Source organism: Giraffa tippelskirchi, chromosome 2 (genome assembly GCF_054371585.1).
Source record: "Giraffa tippelskirchi isolate mGirTip1 chromosome 2, T2T-mGirTip1v1.2.pri, whole genome shotgun sequence".
NCBI lineage: Eukaryota > Metazoa > Chordata > Mammalia > Artiodactyla > Giraffidae > Giraffa > Giraffa tippelskirchi.
Window position 1 is genome coordinate 133014478 of NC_137276.1, and position 24620 is coordinate 133039097.

The following is a 24620-nucleotide window of genomic DNA, read 5'->3' on the forward strand; positions in this document are numbered from 1 at the left end:
TTAGGTGCTGAAATTCTACCATTTCACAATTGTATTTTGGCACCTTCTCTTAATCTCCTCCAGATAAAACATAGCACTGCTTGTAAGTGGCATGCCACTGTGTTATTTAGAGTTTGTTAAGTGGCGAATTGCTGCTGACACTACTGGCAATTTTAGTACTTACAGTAAAACACAATGCAATTTAGAATAAAGCAAATGAAGTTAAACTACAGTGTTGCAAAAAGAAGGAATGTCACCTGTAGTAGGAAACAGATTACATCTTGGTATGTTTTAGGAAATAAACTGTTTACATTTAAGAATGTTTAAGAATGGATTTTATGTGGCTGCTTTGGTTGTGGTGTTATTGTTGCTGCTGTTGTTATAAATTAAAAAGTGAAAAATGATAACCTTGATTTTTCAAAATATTTTTAAAAAGACCAGGAAATATGTTAGTTATACATTTTATAAATGTCTTGCAGAATGTCAAGATGTTAAATAGAAGATCAGATTGCTTGCAGCAGTTTCTTTGTAGTAAAGGTCAGACTTAACGGCTACAGAACAGAAAAGAACAAGTCTTCCCCTGTTTTTTTCATGAAGACTGAAAACTAGTTGTTAAGTACAAGAGAGAGGTTCTGAAACTTTGTTCTGGATGGATGTTAAATTGGCTAAGGACTTTGATCATGAAGTTGAAGTGTTGATATTAGTCTTCTGTGGTGGTAAGGAATTTAGTTAACTTCAGGGGGTATGATTATTTAATATTATTTATAAAATATTCAAAATACATTAGGAACCTAACTCATGACTTATGTGCCACTAATATATGATGAAATATTTAATATTTTAAATGAAGTTGTTTTGTAGAGATTGGATGTTTACAATTATTCTTATGATAGGTGGCTAAACATCAAAGTCCAAAATAAAATTTCTTTCATTTTTAATAGGCTGCTTCACCTTCAAATTATTTTACACCTATAACCAAGAATAAGTGTGGATGCTCAGGGGTTCTCTGAGTGGCATTTACAAGCAACTTTTATTCCAAATCACTTATTTATATCTAGTGAAGACAGGAAAGATGGGAAGAGTCATGAAGAGTCACATCAACTTCTCCATGGTTGTTGATTTATTGAATGCCTTAAAAGAAAAAGAAAAGAAAGGCAGAGATGCTAGGTTATGTTGAAAGTATCTGTTGCTGGATCTGTGACTAGTAAAAAGAAAAGCTTTTTGCTGTATGTGAAATCTCACAATGGAAAATGACTAGGAAGTGTCCATGTTTTGGTTGCATAGAGTAAAACTCCTATTCTTCTCATACTCTATTGAAATTTTCTAAAAATTCAACAAAAATCTGTATTTACTCATGGTCTATATATTTGCAAACACATAATCCTATAGTAGTGGAGATCAAATCAAAATCTCTAGGTTCTGTAGGTAGAGATTTTGATGACTGAGGACATTGCCCAGTTTACTCTTTAGTGCATTGTATTTCAAAGAAATTTTGAGACTTCATTTTAGTTGCTTTGTCAAATTTCAGAATTAATTATCTTATAGCTTTCCATTCTGTCACCACTGCACCTACTCACACACAATAAACAATAAAAGACAAAAGACTGAAATGTAAAATTTGGAAACCTTCAAAGATTATTTGTGCATTTGGAGAAACATTAAAACATTTAGAGAAGTCAGAGCTAACCATCTTTTAATTGATTTTACATATGAGGCATCTCCATCAAATTATGTATTTCTTTTTTAAATGTTATAATTTGATAGAAGCTAATACAACATTTTAAATAGCTTTATACAATTTTCTACAAGATACAAACAAAATTCACAGTCCAAAAGCATGGATGTTGCTGGACTTCTGCTTCTGTTTTTGTAATCCATCACGTTCCAACAAAAATAATAGCAATTATGTTAATAGGCCTCTTCAAACTACTGTGGTTGATTAATGACATCAATTTCCTGGTGTCCAGACATGAACTAAACTTTCTTTTTTGGGGATCCATGATTCAGATCACAATTAAGTCCTTACATTTTCTCCATTATCATATTTTTGTCGTCTGACTCTTGATGGGCATCTAGATCCTTGTGTCTGTAAAGTGTTCTGGAAAACGTTTCCAGAGCTGGCTTTTTATGATTGTTTAGTTCCCAACTGAATTATCTGCTCATTGTGGACATATTCCAACAATCACAATTTCCAAGGTATTCTAATTATTCGCTCTCCATCTATGTAATATTAAGAGAAGTCTAATTGTTATGTTCTTCATGTTTGTTTCCCTATGAATTGCTTATTTAAATTTATATTACTCATTGATTAATCACAATTTTGGAATCGGCATACTTCATATTTGTTTTAAATCTCTTTATATAGACCTTGGGTTTTGCATTTGCATTCATTCTTTGAGTGTACATTTATATCAATGATTTTGTTTTGAAATGACTTTGCTTCCCAGAATCTATGGATCAACCTTCTATCTTAATCTTTTTTCTCACTTGTTCCTGTATTTTCTATAAATAGCTAAAGTCTTCTTTTTAAAAAATGTGAAAAAATTATAAACCTCAACTGCTTGAAATCATCTAGTTGCCATTCCATTCATTTAGGGCAAAACTCAACTCCTTACAATTGACCAATAAGTTCTATATGATAAGACTCATGTAAACTCCTTGAAGTTATCCTTCATTTCTGTCCAACTATCTGAAGCTATTTTAAAATTTTAAAACACATATTCTTTCTTATACTAGGGAATTACCAGTTGTCTTTTCTTTTCCTGGAATTGTTTACTTCCATATCATTACACGGCAGACTTCTCATCATTTAGTTGAAAACACATAATCTTAAATATGCTCCATGAAATAGTTTCCAAAGTAAAATATGTCCTATTCCTCAGAATCACTCTCTACTCAAATATATTTTTTTTGCTATATTTAACTGAAATTATCATTGTTTATTTGTTTTTGTTCCCTTTAATATAATATAATCTCAGAAAACGAACCTGGACCTCCTTGTTTCCTACTATATCCCTAGTACAGGTAACATTGTCATCAAGGTCCCATTAAACAGCTGGTGAACTTTTTCTTGTAGAATTCTCAGTGGTTCTTTCCTAATTGATAATATAAACAAAAAAGTCTCTAATCTTTACTCTTTAAGTACTTCCTGATGTAAGTTCAGTTTATTTCACTAGAAGTAAATGCTAGGAGGAGAAATGTATTACTCCTGGAAATGTATTAGTCATGGTGGGCTTACAAAGTGATAAGCAATAAAAATGCTTTGTTTTCAGTAACTTTTACAACAACACGATGATGAAAGCATTGTTATTTCTATTTTACAAATGAGACAAATGAGGCTCTGAGAAATTAAGCAAGTCTAAGTTCAAAAATTACCTCAAGCTCTATTTCAAATGCTATGATATTTCATAACATTACCCTTATTCTTTTTGCTAAAATGTATGTTATACTGATTTTCATTATTTTGTATTATGTATAGAAAACCAAAGATTACATTGCCTATATACACTGTTAGTTGCATGTCGTTTATACAGAACTTTGTGACAGCAGAAAGCGGTATGATTCATCAGATGTAAAATATTAGCTTATAAGGAATATTTTGTGCTGATCTACATTAGGTATTATACAAACTGCTTAGTTACAAGATGATTAGTACAAATTCAGTATTCTAAAGTGAAATACCATATTTACTGTAGCTACATACCCTGCTAATCTAAGTTCAGTGACATACTATATAATAGTGTATTAGTCTAGCATCATCTAGTGATTTAGTTTTACAAATTTGATTTAGATTTACAAGTATACTGATATATTTTTGCTGTGGTAAAATCCCATGATGAAAACAGCCATCAAAATAAGTTTGTTGAAAGATATTTTATATAATGATAATTCTGTTGATTTAACTTACTGAAATGTATGAGTCTTATACATCTTTCAGACTCAAGGATTGTGAAAATGCACCTGCAATGAGTGACTAGGAAAAGGCAGGTAGAAAAGGAAAACAAAACCCTAGAGAAAATAGGAAAAAAAAAATTTGTTGTAATTTTAGGGTAAATTTTTAGATGAATTCTTAAAGTACTAGAATATTACTGAACAGTAATAAAATCTATTATAATTATTCAGATTTACATTGAACTGCTGATGCTAAAACTGAACAATGCCTTGTGCCTTGCAAGGCTTCTACAAATTCTTACAGCATGAAGTCTGCTATTTCTTTTCCCAGAGTGTAAAACTGACAATTTCCTGTAGGAAAAAAATTTCAACTTGCTTTAGTTAAGGAATTGGAATGTTTCCTTATTATTTTGCTTGATTTGCAGAACTGGAGTCTCCTCTATCTTACAGTCTAACACTTACCCTAACCAAATCCCTAAAATTTCCAGAATGGTAATGAAAACATCATCCTGGAAAATGATTGCTGTATCATGTTTTAATGGAAGATGATTGCTCTATATTATGATTGTATTATTTAAAAGTCCCTCCCTGCTTTATCCCCCCAAGAACTCTATGTTGTCTGGGCCAATGGGTTTTATTTTACAAGATTTTCTCAGTAGTATCCTACACATTCAGTGGACATTTCTATCTATTTGTATGCAAAGCTCAGACTGAGATAGAAACTCGGTTCTCTCACATGCATATGTGATCTAACAATGACAAACACTGGATACTTTAATTACTATAGTTACACCATTAACAATGACTTACACCTACTATGTAGCAACTGAACTTCCTGGATGGCACAGTGGTAGATTCTACCTGTCAATACAGAAGACGTAAGATACATGGGTTCAATCCCTGAGTTGGAAGATCTCTTGGAGAAGGAAATGGCAACCCACTCCAGTATTCTTAGTTGGAAAATTCCATGAATAGAGGAGCCTGGTAGGATGCAGCCAATGTGGTCACAAAGAGTCAGACATGACTGAGTGACTGAGCATGCACGCCTGTAGAAACCACTGTGTTAAGGACTGAAGCTTATAATATGATTCCTATGTGGTCCTGGCTATCCTGGAGTTCTCAGCTGGTAGGAGAAATAAACTTACAAGGTATTATTTTATTTATTAAAATAAAGGTGTTGTGTATATTATGTTTGGGGAACTCAGAGAGGAAAACCAAATCTAAACACTGGGTGAAAGTTTAATTAATTTTATCTTTCCTGGCTGATTTCCCAAATTATCAAGAAAATAAATCACAAGCAAGCTGAATCATTTATTAATACAATTTCTATTTATTTCTAGTTATTTCTTCACCACATGCTCTTACCTTTCATCCTGCTCCTTATTAGAGACTCAGAACACTGTTAACAAAATTTGAGAATCCTGACCCAGAAGATTTTTTCTGGGATTCCCTTTAGACACAATAATATAAATGAGTTAAAAACAAATAACAGGGACATTCCAATTTGTTCTTATTTTAAAGTTTATTGTTTTTAACATAGAAGTTTAAGATAAAGACTATACATTATATGTATATGCCTTTCATTTGGGCAAAAGGGATTATCTAAATTATTGATGAATAATCTGTAACCTCTAGTTTTCTTGAACCTCAGGGGTTTCACGATGCATTTCAATATCTGAATTTAGGATAATCTTATTTTAAAGAGATAAATTTCATTCTTAGAGGCCCAAACTTAACCTGTTGCCCTCAGTGTTCCATGGAATTCATCAGTGTTTCACTGTCCCTGTCTAAGGGCCCAGAGTAGTGCTAGGTTTACTTGCATGTGGGTATAGTAACTATAGATTGCTTGAAATGAGAAGTGGAAAGCGGTGGTGAAAGAACTCAGAAACTGATCTCTGCACCCATAAAAACAAATACTGGAATGCTAGCTTGCCTGACATTCATGATTATTGTGTATTGTACATGTTTGAGTGTTGAGTGTTGTGCACAATGTTTGAGTATTGTGCATGATGGTAAGAGCTGTCATACAGGAGAGGGTGATGGGAAAGCTTGCCCTGGGTTTGGGTTGGGGAGCTGAGGTTGATGAAGGCTATTTCAGAAATAAGCTTTATATTTCTGCCTCAAATACTACCAAGGGAAAAATGATAGATTGGATTTAGGATCATATTTGCTTAGGTGTTCAAAAAATAACTTCAAAGCATCTGAACATCAACATTTATATAAAGAGGAACATTGTATCCTATTGGCTAATCTATTTTAATAAAATATCATTTATTTTTAACAGAACATATTCTTCAGTAATGGGGATAAAATAATTACAGTATTTAAACAGAGCTGCAGATCTCACATTTGCAGATTTCTAAAATACACGTTTTTCATTAGCTGGGATATTTATTTAATTGCTTTGTTAGAGAGCAAATAAGAGTGTCTTAAACAGGCTAAAATTCATTTTCTCAAGCACACAAATGTCTAAGCTGATAGGCGGCGATGCAGCAGGGCAACCTAGATTCTGAAGGTCATACAGGTACCCAGGCTTTCTCTGCCTCTTGCTTCTTTATTCCCATCTGCACAGTTAGTGCTGGCTCATTAACACCCTTTGTCCATACCAACCCTTGGAATGGACAAAAGAGGAAAACAGCTTCCCATGAAGGATACGATTAAGAAATTGTATATATAATTTTCCCTCACATCTGCTGAACAGGACTGGATTCTACATTAAGTCCTTGCTGCAAGAGGGGCTGTAAAATGCTCTTGCTAGCTAGGTAGCTCTAAGCACAGAAACACTCAGATTTCCCTTACTAAGAGGAGAATGGTTTTTGAGAGAAAACTACCAGTCCCTGTCAATACTTCTTCAGAATTAGGAAAAAATAATTCTATAATATTATTTGCTGTATTTAACTTTTTTGAACAAAAGAGGGGAAGTACAAAAATCTGTATCACTATTTTAGGGGGCATGGTTTAAACATTATTTTAAAATCTACTTCCTAAAGCATGTATGTGATATATCTGATGTTCACAAGTGACTGCTATTTTTCATTCCTCCAAAATTGCTAAATATTATATGATATATTTATACTGCTGTTTAATTTAAACTTAACTATAGTTTGATTTTGCAAACAGTTAAATTAAGTGCCCCTAAATTATACAGTCCTATCAAAAAGAATATAAATTTTAAGGACAGACTGCTAACTAGAATACAAATATATAATCTCTATTTTTAGATCATGCTGGACCACAAAATTCCCAGCTGTCTTTGTAGCAAGTTATATCTATTGATCTATTGGAATTCTGACTTTTAGGGGAGAATGTTTACATAAAGCTTTTCCATAAATTTAAGGAAAAACTAATAACACATATTTTAAAATTAGAAACATAAATGTCCTTACTTTTACTTTGATCTTTTTTATAGAAACGTGTACAGTGCCACTTCCTTCTCATAATCAACAGGAACATGTCTAAGATAGTAAAAAATAAAACATTAAAGAGAAAGGAAAAGAATAGAATACTGTATTGCTGAAAAAAATACAGTGGTGTGATTATACATTGAAAAAGTCTGGAGAGTCAGTCTTTGTTAATAAATCATTATGCTCCTAATCTGTACTTGAGTTTTAGAAAATTTTTAACCTCTTTATTAACTAAATATATTTAAATAAAAAAAAACTTCAAAACTATAACAATATTTAGAAAACTAGTGTAAATTAGCTTCCTTATGATTACATTTGACATACATGTGTACATGTCATATGTACGTTGTATATATTACTTATTACATATAGCATATAATAAAATTAAATATGTATGTAGCTAGAATTTCAAAAGTGTGTTTCTGAAATTGTTTACTCTGGCTCTCTAGATAGAATTATATCTTGTTGGAGAGAAGACTGGAAAAAATGGAGGCAAGGAGGAAAAGATGTCACTGAGTAATAGATCAATTATTGATGATGCACTAAATTCAAGGTCTCCAATGCAAACATTGTTTATCCTCCTCCCAGTATTTCCAGATTTTCCTGTTTAATTTTTTCCCACATTCTCCAGAATCTAACTTCTCCATGTACCTCACCCTCCTAATCTTAACTCTTTCACTAGGGCTAGCAGTTAACCATACCTCTAAATTTGCAGCCATAACTGCATAAAAATAGAGAAATTCACCTGTATTTTCATCCACAATTTACTCTTTGAATCCTATTGTAACAGATATTATCCATCCTCTATTAAAAAGTTAATATATTTATTCTATTACTTATCTTACATTTTCAAAACTCTCACACAATTATCTATAATCCATCAATATTTAGAAAAGATATTCTTCAAATCTTCAAAACAAAATTGAATAATTTAAGGAAATAAAAACAATAAACAATTATATGACAATTATTTTATGCCCCCTCCAAGGCAACCTCATTAAAAATTCATCTTCACTTTTTAACTCCTCTTTTCAAAGGAAAAATATTTCTTCTAACTCTCTACTCCACTGAATTATTTTTCTTTCTAATACTCACACGTCCTTGATTTATTTAGTTTCTGCCTTTTCAGTCGCAATCAAATGTAATCGCCATGAGAAGGAACATCATATCTATGCTCTCTGTATCCTCACCTCTCGAAGAGTTCACATATAACTGCTCAATACTTTCTTGCTGAGTGAATGACAAACTGAATGTATAGTTTATTCTTTTTACCTTGTGGGATAACTGACAATGAGGAAATAGTCATATCGAGAAGGGTTTCAATATTTATTTGTGACACTGCCAGTATCATATGGATCAACTCAAAGTCAGGGAAATCAAGGCAATTGATAATACTCAAACTTCAACGATTTTAATAGGAAAAAGTTTAAGAATTCTAGTATGTTTTCAGAATGACTTTTAAGTTAAATTTTCACTTATGCTTATTTGTTCATTTATTTATTTATTTTTTATTTGAAGTATAATTGCTTTGCAATGTTGTGTTAGTTTCTTCTTTACAACAACGTGAATCAGTTATACGTATACATATATCCCCTCTCTTTTGATATCTCTCCTGTCCCCAATCCCACCCCTCTAGGACATCACAGAGCACCAAGCTGAGCTCCCTGTGCTATACAGCTGCTTCCCACTAGCTATCTATTTTATACATGGTATTGTATATGTCAGTCCTACTCTCTAAATTCATCCAACCCTCCTCTTTCCTCTCTGTCTTCACAAATCCATTCTCTATATCTGCAACTCTATTCTTGCCCTGCAAATAGGTTCATCTATACCATTTTTCTGAATTCCATCATATATGCATTAATATAAAATATTTGTTTCCCTCTTTCTGACTTATGTCCTTCTATGACAGACTACTTTTTTGCTTAATGTTGATTCCTCTAACATTGTTCATAAAACACATTTCAAATCATTATATGAACAGAAATGTGAACAATAGAATTAATTTTGATAACAGACAAACATTTCTACTATCATCATGGATCTCAATAAAGTTGGTCTTAATTATTTCAGGTTATATTTGATTATTTTTATTTAAATTTCTAGTTTTGCAAAACAATGAGAAAATTTCTATGACATAAGCAAATCTTTAAAGAGAGAAATTGGAAATAAGTTAATGCTTTATCCAAGTAGAAGGTTGGGATGTGGGAATTACTTTTTTTTTTTTTTTTTTTTTTGCTAATTAAAATTTAATTTGGTTTGTAGCTTGGTTTAAACCATATATATATATATATATATATACACATATACATATGTAAATATTTGTCGTTGTTTAGTTTCTAAGTTGTGTCCTACTCTTTGCGACTCCGTGTACTGTGGCCTGCCAGGCTCCTCTGTTCATGGGATTTCCCAGGCAAGAATACTGGAGTGGGCTGCCATTTCCTTTTCCAGGGGATTCTCCCAAGCCAGGGATCAAACCCATGTCTGCTGCATTGGCAGGTGGATTCTTTTTTTTTTTTTTTTATAAATTTATTTATTTTAGTTGGGGGCCAATCACTTCACAACATTGCAATAGTTTTTGCCATACATTGACATGAATCAGCCATGGGTTTACATGTGTTCCCCCTCCTGGACCCCCCACCCACCTCCCTCCCCATCCCATCCTTCTGGATCATCCCATTGCCCCGGCCCTGAGCCCTTGTCTCATGCATCGAACATGGAATGGTGTTCTGTTTCACATATGATAATATACATGTTTCAATGCTATTCTCCCAGAACGTCCCACCCTCACCTTCTCCCTCAGAGTCCATAAAATTGTTCCATGCATCTGTGTCTCTTATTCTGTCTCGCATATAGGGTTATTGTTACCATCTTTCAAATTCCATATATATGCATTAGTATACTGTATTGTTGTTTTTCTTTCTGGCTTACTTCACTCTGTATAATGGGCTCCAGTTTCATCCATCTCAGTAGAACCGATTCAAATGTATTTTTTTTAATGGCTGCTGGGAATTACTTTTATTTTATTTCATTGAATTCCTGAATTGCAATCAGCTTTGACGTAATAACTGTTGGCTGACCAGATTAAAATGAACCTCATAGCCAGTTGATGTAAGTCTACTTTGCTGCCACCAAAGAATCTAAAATATATTCTACTTTAAACAGCCATCTGAACCCAACTTCAAAATTTTACTTGACTATAGTCCTAGGAAACAGATTTTGTTTCTAATTAAAATACATTTTACTCTGTTTTATATAAAACTTTTTATAATCTGGCAAGTTGCTTTATTCACCTTACATAAATAATTTACCTTCATCATGAATTTTAGCCAAATAAAGCAGGTATGTACCTAACAGAATCAGAAGATATAAGAGGTGGCAAGAATATACAGAAGAACTGTACAAAAGAGATCTTCATGACCCAGGTAATCATGATGGTGTGATCACTCGCCTAGAGCCAGATCCTGGAATGTGAAGTTAAGGGGGCCTTAGGAAGCATCATTATGAACAAAGCTAGTGGAGGTGATGGAATTCCAGTTGAGTTATTTCAAATCCTGAAAGATGCTGCTGTGAAAGTGCTGCACTGAATATATGAGCAAATTTGGAAAACTAGGCAGTGGCCACAGGACTGAAAAAGGTCAGTTTTCATTCCAAACCCAAAGAAAGGCAATGCCAAAGAATGCTCAAACTACCGCACAATTGCACTCATCTCACATGCTAGTAAAGTAATGCTCAAAATTCTCCAAGCCAGGCTTCAGCAATATGTGAACCGTGAACTTCCAGGTGTTCAAACTTGTTTTAGAAAAGGCAGAGGAACCAGATATCAAATTGCCAACATCCACTGGATCATTGAAAAAGCAAGATAGTTCCAGAAAAACATCTACCTCTGCTTTATTGACTACGCCAAAGCCTTTGACTGTGTGGATCACAATAAACTGTGGAAAATTCTAAAAGAGATGGGCATACCAGATCACCTGACCTGCCTCTTGAGAAACCTGTATGCAGGTCAGGAAGCAACAGTTCGAACTGGACATGGAACAACAGACTGGTTCCAAATAGGAAAAGGAGTACATCAAGGCTGTATATTGTCACCCTGCTTATTTAACTTATACGCAGAGTACATCATGAGAAACGCTGGGCTGGAGGAAGCACAAGCTGGAATCAAGATTGCTGGGAGAAATATCAATAACCTCAGATATGCAGTTGTCACCACCCTTATGGCAGAAAGTGAAGAGGAACTAAAAAGCCTCTTGATGAAAGTGAAAGAGAGGAGTGAACAAGTTGGCTTAAAGCTCAACATTCAAAAACTAAAATCATGGCCTCCGGTCCAATCACTTGATGGTAGATAGGTTGGGAAACAGTGAAAACAGTGTCAGACTTCATTTTTCTGGGCTCCAAAATCACTGCAGATGGTGATTGCAACCATGAAGTAAAAAGACACTTACTCCTTGGAAGAAAAGTTATGACCAACTTAGACAGCTTATTAAAAAGCAGAGACATTACTTTGCAAAAAGGGTCCGTCTAGTTAAGGCTATAGTTTTTCCAGTAGTCATGTATGGATGTGACAGTTGGACGGTGAAGAAAGCTGAGTGCTGAAGAATTGATGCTTTTGAACTGTGGTGTTGGAGAAGACTCTTGAGAGTCCCATGGACTGCAAGGAGATCCAACCAATCCATGCTAAAGGATATCAGTCCTGGGTGTTCATTGGAAGGACTGATGTTGAGGCTGAAACTCCAATACTTTGGGCACCTGATGTGAAGGGCTGACTCATTTGAAAAGACCCTTATGCTGGGAAAGATTGAAGGTCGGAGAAGCGGGTGACAGAGGATGAGATGGTTGGATGGCATCACCGACTCAGTGGACATGAGTTTGGGTGGACTCCGGGAATTGGTGATGGATAGGGGGGCCTGGCGTGCTGCAGTTCATCGGGTCGCAAAGAGTCGGGCACGACTGAGTGACTGAACTATTGAACTGAAAGCAGGCAGAACTTTTAGTAGAAAGCCAATCATGGTGAATAGCAGATTTTGAATTTTTCAGAGAATCGTGACGAGAAAGAGAGAAAGAGAATAAGGAAGAGAGCAAGTGGGGAGAGAGGAAAGAGAAAATTAAGAAAGAAAGGAAAAAAGGAAAAAATATTTTAGAAGAAATGAATTTATGTAACCTTTCTCAGACAGACAGCATCACATTTTATACTGCTAATCTGATAAATAATGTATATTTTAAGGTTTCTATAGATTATTGATATTTCCACTGCATCTTTTTAAGCATCCAGTTAAACTTCCTTCAACAATTTTTTTTTGTGGCAATAATGATAATTTTTGTCATTATCTCAATGACATGGACAGTTCATTTTAGTATTGAAGAATTATTGCACTAATCCTACTGTAGAGATTTTATTACTCTACATTATTGCACCACTTTATGCTCTGACTGGTGGTCTCCCTTGTTGTTTTGTAGTGATGATTTCCAGTATAATCCCTGAAAGTTGCTTTTGAAATTTCTTAAGTATTCTAAAAGTATTTTTCAAGTTCATATTTTGGTAATCCCTGTGTCAGGAGCTGATGATACAGAGTTAAATCATAATGACACGGTATTTGTTCTTAAGTAAGAATCTGTTTAACAAAAGAAAAGCTCCTGTTTCAGGCTTTAATTTCAGCACAAAGAAACAAACTTTCACTCTCATTTAAACGTGTTTTTCTCCATTTATATGTAGAATACTAGTTTTGAAAATCAGGCAGTATAGAAGCGTGAAAAAGAAAAATTTAGAGCACCCACCCCTCACATTTATCATCCTTTGAGTAACACCTGGGAGTTTGCTGCTTATCCTTCCTGACATCTACACACATATGCATGTTGACTTACATGCATATGTACTGGCATATAGTTTCCATTTATAGTGAAATGGGTTTCTACTATATATGTGTTTCTGTAATTTAATGAGTTTCACTTCGCAATATAGGCATACCTCATTTTATTGTTTCACTTTATTGTACTTCACAGACACTGTTTTCTTTTTATCCCTTTTTTTAAAAATTGAATGTTTTTGGCAACCCTGTGTCAAGCAAGCCTGTCAGCTCCACTTTTTCTGCAGCATGTGCTCCCTTTGTGTCTCTGTGTCACATTTTGATAATTTTCATAACCCTTCAAATATTTTCATTATCAGTATATTTGTTGTGGTGATCTGTGAATAGTGATCTCTGATGTTACTACTGAGCTGAAGGCTCAGATGATAACATGATACCATGTTTTATCAGTAAAATATTTTAAATTAAGGTACATATATCTTTTTAAATATAAATTCTATTACACACTTAATAGATTATAGTACAGTGTAAATAACTTTTATATGCACTGGGAATCCAAAAAATTTGTGTGATCCAGTTTATTATTGTATTCACTTTAACACAGTAGTTTGAAACTGGACTCACAATATTTTGGAGGTATGTCTGAATATTCTTAACTTCCATGCCAATTCCTGGAAATATACTAAAAGCCTTTTAATACAAAGCATTAAAAGGTATGGTTACATCAAATTTCATATCATATTTAATTTGCCCTGTTATATATTTATTTCATGTTGTCTACATTTTTTGCTGTCATAAATTATGTGACTATATATATAAACATATACACACACATATGTGCATACAAATGCTTTGCATGTTATGTCTTTTTCTTCCTGTATTTCTCTTCTTTTTATAAATAAATATTATTAATCATTCACTCCATGGGAATTCACTGGTTGAATTTCCTGAGATCTCTGCCTCTAGAGAACTAACATCCTAGCTGTGCTTGTGCTGTGCTTAGTCACTCAGTCGTGTCTGACTTTTTTGCGACCCTATGGACTGTGGCCCGCCCGGATCCTCTGTCCATGGGGATTCTCCAGGCAAGAATACTGGAGTGGGTTGCCATGCCCTCCTCCAGGGGTTCTTCTCAACCCAAGGGTCGAACCCAGGTGTCCTGCATTGCAGGTGGATTCTTTACTGTCTAAACGACTAGGGAAGCCCAACATCCAAGAATAGACAGATAATAAATTAATGAATCCATGAAGTTGATCATTACAGATTGTGATAAGTTTATGCTGAATGATTAAGATTTTACTGAGAATATGATATTTGAATAGCTAAATATTGACTTCTGATTCCAATCTGGCATCAGTTCAGTCCAGTCACTCAGTCATGTCCGACTCTTTCCAATCTGGCATGGCATATAAGGACTTGGAATTCATCTCTTCTTTACATGGAAGACAAAAGCTGAACAAACTAAAAATCAACAGCTCTTCTTAGATCCATCAGAGAACTAATGTCTTAAGGCAAACCACCTTCCTTCAAATTGAGGAGACAAACAGGTAGATACAGAGAGTACAACTTACTGGAGCAGAAGTTCAGGAGTAGAAAACTCAAAACCAACAATGGGACAGGTAAACCTAAACTATAATTAACAAATTGATGGATGCTTAATATGAACAACTTTGAGAGTTAAAAATTCTGAGGAGGAGAGTAATTCTTTAGTATGGGTCCACATTTTTTTTTGAGTTTTACCTCCAGGAACCCTATCAGTTTCTCACAGTGAATGTAGAGCAAATAAATCTCTCATGCTTTTGGCAATACAAACAAAGTTGAACTGAACAATACTATCAATCAACTGAATTTATGGACTAAATGTTTGTACCCTCCCCCCAAATTAATGTTGAAATTCTAATCCCCAATATGATAGTATTAAGAGGTGGGGCCATTAGGAAGGGGTTGATTAGGTCATGAAGGTAGAACCCTCATGATTAGGATTTGTTGTTGTTCAGTCACTCAGTCATGTCCAACTCTTTGTGATCCCATGTACTACAGGACGCCAGGCTTCCCTGTCCTTCACTATCTTCTGGAGTTGCTCAAATTCATATCCGTTGAGATGGTGATGCCATGAATAGGACTAGTGCCCTTATAAAAGAGTTCCAGGGAACTCTCTTGTTCTCCTTCTGACATGTGAGAACAAAATGTGAAGATGACCATTAATAAATTGTGGAGAGAGACCTAACCTCTTTATATCATAACCCAATCATAATTAGATCAGTCCCTGACTATGCTGACACCCTGATACCAGACTTCCAGCTTCCATAATTGTAAGAAATAAAATTCTGTTGTTTATAGATCATCTAGTCTAAGGTATTCTGTTATAGTAGCCTAACACACTTATACAACATCTATAGACTCTGCCATCCACCAACAGCAAAATATACATTCTTCTCAAACTCACAGGGAACATTAAATGATATAGACCACATTTTGAGACATAAAGCACATCTTAACAAATTAAAAGAATGAAATCATGCAAAATATCTTCTCTGACCTCAATGGGATTAAACTAGGAAAATAAAAATACCTGGAAAATGCCAGAATACTTGGAAATTAAATAGAATACTTCTAAATAACACACAGGTCAAAAAAATATCAAAATAAATTTAAAATATTTTGAACTAAATAAAAATGATAATATAACAAAATTTGTGGAATGCAACAAAAGCCATGCTTAAAGGGAAAGTTAGAGCATTAAATGTATATATTTAAAAAAGAAGAAAGATCTACAATTATAATCAAAGCTTTAACCTTACGAAACAAGAAATAGAATAAAAAATTTAGACACAGAGTAAACAGAAATAAAACAGAAATAAAAATTAGAGCAGGAATCAATGAAACTGAAAATAGGAAAACAATGTGAAAAAAAACAAAAAACAAAAAACAATGGGCCCAAAAGCTGGTTCTTTTAAAATATGAATATATAGAAAATAAACCAGTTATGCTAAATGCTATAGAAGTATTCTAAGCAGTGTGAACCAAACCTAAGCCAATATATAGAAAAGGATTTAGTGATTTTGAGGAAATAAACAGAAGTTAATATGACTGGAGCTCTAGATCATGTGGGAGTAAATCAGGAGTTAATTCATGTACTGCTTTGTAGAGAATAGAAAAGGGATTGCATCTCTTCTAAGAAAAACACAAAGACCTTTGAAAATTTAAGAAGGAGATAGATGACCTCTACATATGTTAGCAATCATTTTGATGCCATTGAGAAAGATTGCAGAAGAATGTGTTTATAAACAACAAAAACAGTAGTTTAGCTTTTGCAGAAGGTTAGTTTAAAATGATAGTGATTTGCGTATTGTAGTGGCAGCCAAAGTAAAGAGAGACTATTATCTTCAAGATATAATAATATGGAGAATATATTCCTAGAAACACACTGCTGAAAGACTTCTTAAATCTTTAATTTGGAGAATAACTATGAAGTTATATTTTAAAAATCCAGTATATGGTTACATTCCAACCAACAACATATGGTCAACAATATTTATCTTCTTTTTTTTTTTTTTTTTTGCTCTGTCATGCTTTTCTCAAAAACTGGATGACTCTACTTCATATTGCCAGCAGTTAAAGTTGAATGTCTCTATTTTGAGTGCAGTCCCCCCCTTGCCATCATGCTGTGTTTTTTTTGAGGAATTCGTTCAGAGACCTAGAATTATCCTAGTCAACTTATGTAATAATGTAGCGTCACATTTCATATGCTTTCTAAGCAGGGTATATCATTTCAGTTTCATTCAAGCCCTATGAATTTTAGCTCTAGAACAGTTGTTCCTTCATGCATGCGAGTCAAAAATATGGGATTCAGTAAAACTGAAAGAATCATGTCACTGTGAATAGGTATCTGAGAATGTGTTATCTAATACAAAAATTTCAGAGGTTTGGACTGTCTTAGACAGAAGGTTAAAGATACCAATATACAAGTTTGATCCTCAATTCCTCCTACATGCTATTATCTTCAGAGCTGATTCTACTCAAAAATACCAGTTAATTTGAATTTCATAATTATGTAAAAAAAGAGTAGAGAGATTCTCATTATCTCATAATTTATAAAATAATTCTTATAAAATTTGCTGTGGATTTATATTGATATAAATTTTATTAAAATATTAGTATTCCTTATTTTGCCATGATAAATCTAAGTTTTATTTCCAAAAGGGACTAATGAGCCTACAAGTTGGATAATCTATTTTCTTTTCTTGATAGAACAGAAACCTGCTGGTTAGGAAAAATAAAACACAATTTCTTTTTTTTTTTTTTAAACACAATTTCTTTAAGTCAATTCTCCAGTGCCTAGGTCAGGCTTGGGTAATAAGAGGGATTCAGTAAATATTTTGAACAAATGGATAAAAGTATAAACAAAAAATGTAATGCTTTTTTAAGCAGGATTATGTAGTTGTTTAAACACTTCTTTGAAACAAATTATGGTAGAGTTAGCATAGTATACTAAAACAAGACTTAGCATAGATCTCAACTGATACCCAGATCTTCTGCCATAAGAGTCATGTGACTTTGAGAGATTTGAATTCTTGGGTTTAATTCTTCCTCTACCAAACTGTCATAAGAATGTCTAGTTTGCCTGGTTATTGTGTGATTTAAGATATTAAATGTAAAGTTACTAGTACATTATATGAGAGAGATGGTACAAAATAGGATAATTTAGAAAATAATTATAGCATATAAAATGGATTTTTTAACAACATCTTTATTGATATATATGGTTCATCTACCGTAAACTCACCCATTTAAAGTGTACACTGTTTTTAGTTTATTCACAGAGTTGCACAATTCTAATACCACAATCAATTTTAGAATATTTCATCCCCCCCCACCAAAAAAAAAAAAAAAAACACATTAAGATTTATCACACTCTCATCACTACCCAACCCCTCTCTAACATGGCCGCTCTAAGAAATGATTAATCTGCTTTCTGCCTTTATAGATTTACCTATTCTGTGTGGGCACAAACACACACTCGTGTATTTTGTGACTAACTTCTTTCACTAGACATAAAGGTTTCAGGGTTCATCGAGGTTGTAACTTAAATCAGTACTCCATTATTTTTATAGCTCTAAGTTCACCATTTTATGAATATACAACATTTTATTTATCCATTCATCAGTTAATAAATAATGCAGGTTGATTCCACATTTTTGGTTACTATAAATAATGACATTATGAACATTTGTGAACATTTTGTGTAGATTATTGTTTCTGTTCTCTTTAACAATATATTGAATTGTCCAAAAAGCTTGTTCAGGTTTTCCCATACCATCTTCCAGAAAAGCGAAATGAACATTTTAACCTATCCAATACCTAACAGCAGAATTTCTGAGTCATGAAATAAGTCTGTTTGAGCTTAGATAAATTTCCAGACTGTTTTCCAAAGCAGATGAACAGTTTTATATTTCTGTCAGCAGTATGTAATGGTTTGGGGTTCTTCATTTACTCATTAACACTTGTTATTATATACATTTTTAATTCTAATAGATGTAAAGAGATATCTGATTATAGGTTTTATTTGCATTTCTCTAGTGGCTAATTGCTTACCATTACACTTTCATTTTTTTTAAAGTTCTCTTAACTCTTTAAGTTAACTAAGAGTCAACTTCCCCAGACTCTGTTGGAACTAATGTCAATTGCCTCAGGAAAAGTTTCATAGTTCTCTGATAACATGAATGACTCAGGTAGAATATCTACTCTGTGTCTGTAGATGGGTGGAGAAAATGGTCTCACATACCTTAGCTTTAGCTGTTTATGCTTGGAATAGAGCTTCTGGAACACAGAACTGGGCGTGGGGGTGATGGGTTGGAGCTAGATATGGTTCAAGTGCCATGGACTATCATTGTTCTTACATCTGAGGATATCATGTACAACATGATGACTTTAAAATAGGAAAAAAAAAGTCTGGTATATGAGTATCTCTGTTTTTAAACACATAAAGGTACTTCTTGTCCTTAACTATTCGAGTAAAATTACATCAAACCCTTGTCCTCCACCTTGAAATAATCTCTTCCCAACATATTCCTGAGGCTTAAGTTCTTTTAGACAAATTCTGCTCTGATTTATACTAATATCCATTCTGCCATTTTTGGCTAGATGAATTTTAATCACTCTTAATGAAGAAATCCTAGGATAGATAAACTATTTATCCTTTATTGGAACCAGAAGCAGTGTTCTAAACATCTTGCATGCACAATTGAACTTTGACCACATTTTGACTTTCTTGCTTCCTTTAGTTCAAGCTACTCTTCTAATCTATTATCTGTACAAGTAACGAATATATACATCCATTAAATTCCTCAGGTGCTTAAGTTAGGAATACATGATTTTTCTTAAATATCACCAATAACCTGGCTCATATAAAAATTAGTACCTTGGGAATTCTGTGGTGGTCCAATGGTTAGGACTCCATACTTCTGCTTCAGGGGGCACAGGTTTATTCCCTGGTCAGGGAACTAAGAGCGCATCCTGTGAGCAGTGCTGTATGGCCAAATAAATAAATAAATTTTTAAAAATTGATACCAGAAGGCGTTTCCAGTAAAAAAAAAAAATATGATCATGAACTGATAACCTAGTCTTTTAGGAGCTGAATGTGAGGGAAATCCTTAGGGAAAATACCCAGGAAAAAATACCTAGAAATGAGATCCTCACAGCCAAAGTCATTCAGTGCCAAGCTACATAATTAAATAGTTGGCTGTAGTCATCTTAAAAGAAATATCAACTGAAAACAAGGCTTTAGGGGATTAATATGATATTGCCATAAACATTATAAAGGAAGTGAATATTTAAGGACTACAATTTTAGTGCTCGCATTAAATTTTCATCAGCAATGTGAATAAAGAAACACAAGCTTGAATCTATCAATTCTCTAGCTCAAAGAAGGGACTGAGAATATGGACTTTCTTATACCTTGGCCACCTCATGCGAAGAGTTGACTCATTGGAAAAGACCCTGATGCTGGGAAGGATTGGGGGCAGGAGGAGAAAGGTATGGAAGAGGATGAGATGGCTGGATGGCATCACTGACTCGATGGACATGAGTTTGGGTAGACTCAGGGAGTTGGTGATGGACAGGGAGGCCTGGCGTGCTGTGATTCATGGGGTTGCAAAGAGTTGGACACGACTGAGCGACTAAACTGAACTGAACTGGGAACATGCAAAACTTTTCTTCTGAGCTGTAGTGCTGTGGTTCAGTTCAGTCGCTCAGTCGTGTCCGACTCTTTGCGACCCCATGAATTGCAGCACGCCAGGCCCTCTCTGTCCATCACCAACTCCCATAGTCTACCCAAACCCATGTCCATCGAGTCAGCGATGCCATCCAACCATCTCATCCTCTGTCGTCCCCTTCTCCTCTTGCCCCCAATCCTACCCAGCATTAGGGTCTTTTCCAATGAGTCAACTCTTCTCATGAGGTGGCCAAAGTATTGGAGTTTCAGCTTCAACATCAGTCCTTCCAATGAACACCCAGGATTGATCTCCTTTAGGATGGATTGATTGGATCTCCTTGCAGTCCAAGGGACTCTCAAGAGTCTTCTCCAACACCACAGTTCAAAAGCATCAATTCTTCGGCGCTCAGCTTTCTTCACTGTCCAACTCTCACATCCATACATGACCACTGGAAAAACCATAGCCTTGACTAGACAGACTTTCGTTGGCAAAGTAATGTCTCTGCTTTTAAATATGCTATCTAGGTTGGCTATAAACCTCCTTCCAAGAAGTAAGCGTCTTTTAATTTCATGGCTGCAGTCACCATCAGCAGTGATTTTGGAGCCCAAAAAAATAAAGTCTGACACTGTTTCCACTGTTTCCCCATCTATTTGCCATGAAGTGATGGGACCAGATGCCATTATCTTAGTTTTCTGAATGCTGAGCTTCAAGCCAACTTTTTCACTCTCCTCTTTCACTTTCATCAAGAGGCTCTTTAGTTCTTCTTCACTTTCTGCCATAAGGGTGGTGTCATCTGCATATCTGAGGTTATTGATATTTCTCCCGGCAATCTTGATTCCAGCTTGTGTTTCTTCCAGCCCAGCGTTTCTCATGATGTACTCTGCATAGAAGTTCAATAAGCAGGGTGACAATATACAGCCTTGATGTACTTCTTTTCCTATTTGGAACCAGTCTGTTGTTCCATGTCCAGTTCTAACTGTTGCTTCCTGACCTGCATAGTAGTGCTGTGGTAGCCAAAAGCGTATGTTGAGTTTGATCCTTTAGAATGCCAATCTATCAAATATTATTAGAATGTGCAGTTTCACTAGGTTCAAGGTAAGAGAATTCTTAAGGAATATTGAGGCTCTGAGAATTTGAAAGTTTTATATAAGAGAATTAAAAAATCATAGAGTACATGAAAATATTAACCCCCATTGACTCTCTGATTTATTCCCTTACTAGATGTTTTAATTGGTAAATATGAGAAATGTACCATTCAAAAAGAAGGAATCAACTTATCCCTATGTCACATGTTCCCTATACTTAGATTTTGTATTTTTCCCCAGACATATAATTAAGTCATTATTCAGCGCACACTACATTCATTTGCAAAGTGAAACCTAAAATATGATACACAATTGCAGAATTTTATAATTTATATCAGCAAAATTTTGCAGAATACATAGTAGGAATGGATTCCTAGTGGAATAAACCAAATACACACATGTAGTTTATTTATTTATTATTTTTAAATAGTAAGAGATAATAGATTATCTTTTATTAAAGAGTAAAACCTAATATATTTCTATGAAGCACAAATACACATGCTTTATATATGTGTGAAATGTAACAAAGCCTAACCAATGAGAAATTAGTTTTAGATTCAGCTATGTCAATAAATGTATGATGCACAAATATTTATTGAACTAAATGTGATAGTTGATACAGTTGAGGACTTTCTTATAATTTCCCCAAATGGGCACTCAAGTGATACAAACTAAATGATTTTGAGGTTATATTAATTCCTGAAATGATATAGAGATAAGACTATGAAAATAGGAATCCTGTAATGGATTTATTTTATGAAATCTTATCATTCAGTTCCTCAAACAGAATTATTAATATTATTCCAGGAGACATCCCATTCACCAAAACTTGAAAAAATAGTGGTTTTGAAAGCACCTACATTTTTTTTTTTTTAACTTTTTTTTTTTTTTTTTTACTTTACAATATTGTAATAGTTTTTGCCATACATTGACATGAATCAGCCATGGGTTTACATGTGTTCCCCTTCCCGGATCCCCCACCTACCTCCCTCCCCATCCCATCCTTCTGGATCATCCCATTGCCCCGGCCCTGAGCCCTTGTCACATGCATCGAACATGGAATGGTGCTCTGTTTCACATATGACAATACACATGTCTCAATGCCATTCTCCCAGAACGTCCCACCCTCACCTTCTCCCTCAGAGTCCATAAAATTGTTCCATGCATCTGTGTCTCTTATTCTGTCTCGCATATAGGGTTATCGTTACCATCTTTCAAATACCATATATATGCATTAGTATACTGTATTGTTGTTTTTCTTTCTGGCTTACTTCACTCTGTATAATGGGCTCCAGTTTCATCCATCTCAGTAGAACCGATTCAAATGTATTTTTTTTAATGGCTGAGTAATATTCCATTGTGTATATGTACCACAGCTTCCTTATCCATTCGTCTGTTGATGGACATCTAGGTTGCTTCCATGTCCTGGCTATTGTAAACAGTGCTGCGATGAACATTGGGGTACACGCGTCTCTTTCAATTCTGGTTTCCTCGGTGTATATGCCCAGCAGTGGGATTGCTGGGTCATATGGCAGTTCTATTCCCAGTTTTTTAAGGAATCTCCACACTGTTCTCCATAGTGGCTGTACTAGTTTGCATTCCCACCAACAGTGTAAGAGGGTTCCCTTTTCTCCACACCCTCTCCAGCATTTATTGCTTGTAGACTTTTGGATAGCAGCCATTCTGACTGGTGTGAAATGATACCTCATTGTGGTTTTGATTTGCATTTCTCTAATAATGAGTGATGTTGAGCATCTTTTCATGTGTTTGTTAGCCATCTGTATGTCTTCTTTGGAGAAATGTCTGTTTAGTTCTTTGGCCCATTTTTTGATCGGGTCGTTTATTTTTCGGGAATACAGCTGTAGAAGTTGCTTGTATATTTTTGAGATTAATTGTTTGTCTGTTGCTTCATTTGCTATTATTTTCTCCCATTCTGAAGGCTGTCTTTTCACCTTGTTTATAGTTTCCTTTGTTGTGCAAAAGCTTTTAATTTTAATTAGGTCCCATTTGTTTATTTTTGCTTTTATTTCCAATATTCTGGGAGGTGGGTCATGGAGGATCCTGCTGTGATTTATGTCGGAGAGTGTTTTGCCTATGTTTTCCTCTAGGAGTTTTATTGTTTCTGGTCTTACGTTTAGATCTTTAATCCATTTTGAGTTTATTTTTGTGTACGGTGTTAGGAAGTGTTCTAGTTTCATTCTTTTACAAGTGGTTGACCAGTTTTCCCAGCACCACTTGTTAAAGAGATTGTCTTTTCTCCATTGTATATTCTTGCCTCCTTTGTCGAAGATAAGGTGTCCATATGTGCGTGGGTTTATCTCTGGGCTTTCTATTTTGTTCCATTGATCTATATTTCTATCTTTGTGCCAATACCATACTGTCTTGATGACTGTGGCTTTGTAGTAGAGCCTGAAGTCAGGCAGGTTGATTCCTCCAGTTCCATTCTTCTTCCTCAAGATTGCTTTGGCTATTCGAGGTTTCTTATATTTCCATACAAATTGTGAGATGATTTGTTCTAGTTCTGTGAAAAATACCATTGGTAGCTTGATAGGGATTGCATTGAATCTGTAGATTGCTTTGGGTAGAATACTCATTTTCACTATATTAATTCTTCCAATCCATGAACACGGTATATTTCTCCATCTGTTTGTGTCCTCTTTGATTTCTTTCATCAGTGTTTTATAGTTTTCTATATATAAGTCTTTTGTTTCTTTAGGTAGATATATTCCTAAGTATTTTATTCTTTTTGATGCAGTGGTGAATGGTATTGTTTCCTTAATTTCTCTTTCTGTTTTCTCAATATTGGAGTATAGGAATGCAAGGGATTTCTGTGTGTTAATTTTATATCCTGCAACTTTACTATATTCATTGATCAACTCTAGTAATTTTCTAGTAGAGTCTTTAGGGTTTTCTATGTAGAGGATCATGTCATCTGCAAACAGTGAGAGTTTTACTTCTTCTTTTCCTATCTGTATTCCTTTTATTTCTTTTTCCGCTCTGATTGCTGTGGCCAAAACTTCCAAAACTATGTTGAATAGTAGTGGTGAAAGTGGGCATCCTTGCCTTGTTCCTGACTTTAGGGGAAATGCTTTCAATTTTTCACCATTGAGGATAATGTTTGCTGTGGGTTTGTCATATATAGCTTTTATTATGTTGAGATATGTTCCTTCTATTCCTGCTTTCTGGAGGGTTTTAATCATAAATGGATGCTGAATTTTGTCAAAGGCTTTTTCTGCATCTATTGAG

At 34.5% G+C, this 24620-nt stretch overlaps 1 long non-coding RNA gene across 1 annotated transcript in view; it reads right to left on the reverse strand.

The window, feature by feature from the left end:
- Positions 1–1658: 1658 nt before the first annotated feature.
- The window catches only part of LOC145539340 (uncharacterized), a 28582-nt gene continuing 5620 nt past the window's right edge, over positions 1659–24620 (reverse strand). Inside the window, exons 2-5 of the long non-coding RNA XR_014077731.1 lie at positions 19497–19603; positions 7257–7325; positions 5236–5320; positions 1659–3987 (exon numbers count right to left, since the gene is read on the reverse strand). This is a non-coding gene — a long non-coding RNA (uncharacterized LOC145539340). The remainder of the gene's footprint in view (positions 3988–5235; positions 5321–7256; positions 7326–19496; positions 19604–24620) is intronic.